Source organism: Colossoma macropomum, unplaced genomic scaffold (assembly GCF_904425465.1).
Source record: "Colossoma macropomum unplaced genomic scaffold, Colossoma_macropomum, whole genome shotgun sequence".
NCBI classification, from domain to species: domain Eukaryota; kingdom Metazoa; phylum Chordata; class Actinopteri; order Characiformes; family Serrasalmidae; genus Colossoma; species Colossoma macropomum.
The window spans coordinates 19,935,195-19,938,592 of record NW_023494792.1 but is presented as its reverse complement, the minus strand read 5'-3'; positions in this window follow the sequence as shown (position 1 = coordinate 19,938,592).

Sequence of the window (3,398 nt, the reverse complement as noted above, 5' to 3'; positions counted from 1 at the left end):
AAACTACTCCAACAACAACAGAGGAAGTTTCCTCAACACCAACAACAGAAACAACCACTATCTTAACTCGCTCAACCACACCTGTTACAGGAAGCACATCAACTACAACAGAAACTACTCCAACAACAACAGAGGAAGTTTCTTCAACACCAACAACAGAAACAACCACTATCTTAACTCCCTCAACTACACCCTTTACAGGAAGCACATCAACTACAACAGAAACTACTCCAACAACAACAGAGGAAGTTTCTTCAACACCAACAACAGAAACAACCACTATCTTAACTCCCTCAACTACACCCTTTACAGGAAGCACATCACCTACAACAGAAACTACTCCAACAACAACAGTGGAAATTCCTTCAACACCAACAACAGAAACTACCACTACATTAACCCCCTCAACTATACCTGTTACAGGAAGCACATCAACTACAACAGAAACTACTCCAACAACAACAGAGGAAGTTTCCTCAACACCAACAACAGAAACAACCACCATCTTAACTCCCTCAACTACACCCTTTACAGGAAGCACATCAACTACAACAGAAACTACTCCAACAACAACAGAGGAAGTTTCCTCAACACCAACAACAGAAACAACCACTATGTTAACCCCCTCAACTACTCCCTTTACAGGAAGCACATCAACTACAACAGAAACTACTTCAACAACAACAGAGGAAGTTTCTTCAACACCAACAACAGAAACAACTACTACATCAACTCCCTCAACTACACCTGTTACAGGAAGCACATCAACTACAACAGAAACTACTCCAACAACAACAGAGGAAGTTTCCTCAACACCAACAACAGAAACAACCACCATCTTAACTCCCTCAACTACACCCTTTACAGGAAGCACATCAACTACAACAGAAACTACTCCAACAACAACAGAGGAAGTTTCCTCAACACCAACAACAGAAACAACTACTACATTAACCCCCTCAACTACACCCTTTACAGGAAGCACATCAACTACAACAGAAACTACTCCAACAACAACAGAGGAAGTTTCTTCAACACCAACAACAGAAACAACCACTATCTTAACTCCCTCAACTACACCCTTTACAGGAAGCACATCAACTACAACAGAAAGTACTCCAACAACAACAAAGGAAGTTTCCTCAACACCAACAACAGAAACAACCACTATGTTAACCCCCTCAACTACACCCTTTACAGGAAGCACATCAACTACAACAGAAACTACTCCAACAACAACAGAGGAAGTTTCTTCAACACCAACAACAGAAACAACCACTATCTTAACTCCCTCAACTACACCCTTTACAGGAAGCACATCACCTACAACAGAAACTACTCCAACAACAACAGTGGAAGTTTCTTCAACACCAACAACAGAAACAACCACTATCTTAACCCCCTCAACTACACCCTTTACAGGAAGCACATCAACTACAACAGAAACTACTCCAACAACAACAGAGGAAGTTTCCTCAACACCAACAACAGAAACAACCACTATCTTAACTCCCTCAACTACACCCTTTACAGGAAGCACATCACCTACAACAGAAACTACTCCAACAACAACAGTGGAAGTTTCTTCAACACCAACAACAGAAACAACCACTATCTTAACCCCCTCAACTACACCCTTTACAGGAAGCACATCAACTACAACAGAAACTACTCCAACAACAACAGAGGAAGTTTCCTCAACACCAACAACAGAAACAACCACTATCTTAACTCCCTCAACTACACCCTTTACAGGAAGCACATCACCTACAACAGAAACTACTCCAACAACAACAGAGGAAGTTTCTTCAACACCAACAACAGAAACAACTACTTCATTAACCCCCTCAACTACACCCTTTACAGGAAGCACATCAACTACAACAGAAACTACTCCAACAACAACAGTGGAAATTCCGTCAACACCAACAACAGAAACAACCACTACATCAACCCCCTCAACTACACCCTTTACAGGAAGCACATCAACTACAACAGAAACTACTCCAACAACAACAGAGGAAGTTTCCTCAACACCAACAACAGAAACAACCACTATCTTAACTCCCTCAACTACACCCTTTACAGGAAGCACATCAACTACAACAGAAACTACTCCAACAACAACAGAGGAAGCTTCCTCAACACCAACAACAGAAACAACCACTATCTTAACTCCCTCAACTACACCCTTTACAGGAAGCACATCAACTACAACAGAAACTACTCCAACAACAACAGTGGAAGTTTCTTCAACACCAACAACAGAAACAACCACTATCTTAACCCCCTCAACTACACCCTTTACAGGAAGCACATCAACTACAACAGAAACTACTCCAACAACAACAGAGGAAGTTTCCTCAACACCAACAACAGAAACAACCACTATCTTAACTCCCTCAACTGCACCCTTTACAGGAAGCACATCACCTACAACAGAAACTACTCCAACAACAACAGAGGAAGTTTCCTCAACACCAACAACAGAAACAACCACTATGTTAACCCCCTCAACTACTCCCTTTACAGGAAGCACATCAACTACAACAGAAACTACTCCAACAACAACAGAGGAAGTTTCTTCAACACCAACAACAGAAACAAGCACTATCTTAACTCCCTCAACTACACCCGTTACAGTAAGCACATCAACTACAACAGAAACTACTCCAACAACAACAGAGGAAGTTTCCTCAACACCAACAACAGAAACAACCACTATCTTAACTCCCTCAACTACACCCTTTACAGGAAGCACATCAACTACAACAGAAACTACTCCAACAACAACAGTGGAAGTTTCCTCAACACCAACAACAGAAACAACCACTATCTTAACTCCCTCAACTACACCCTTTACAGGAAGCACATCAACTACAACAGAAAGTACTCCAACAACAACAGAGGAAGTTTCTTCAACACCAACAACAGAAACAACCACTACATCAACCCCCTCAACTACACCCTTTACAGGAAGCACATCAACTACAACAGAAACTACTCCAACAACAACAGAGGAAGTTTCCTCAACACCAACAACAGAAACAACCACTATTTTAACTCCCTCAACTACACCCTTTACAGGAAGCACATCAACTACAACAGAAACTACTCCAACAACAACAGAGGAAGTTTCTTCAACACCAACAACAGAAACTACCACCATCTTAACTCCCTCAACTACACCTGTTACAGGAAGCACATCAACTACAACAGAAACTACTCCAACAACAACAGAGGAAGTTTCCTCAACACCAACAACAGAAACTACTACTATCTTAACTCCCTCAACTACACCCTTTACAGGAAGCACATCAACTACAACAGAAACTACTCCAACAACAACAGAGGAAGTTTCCTCAACACCAATAACAGAAACAAGCACTATCTTAACC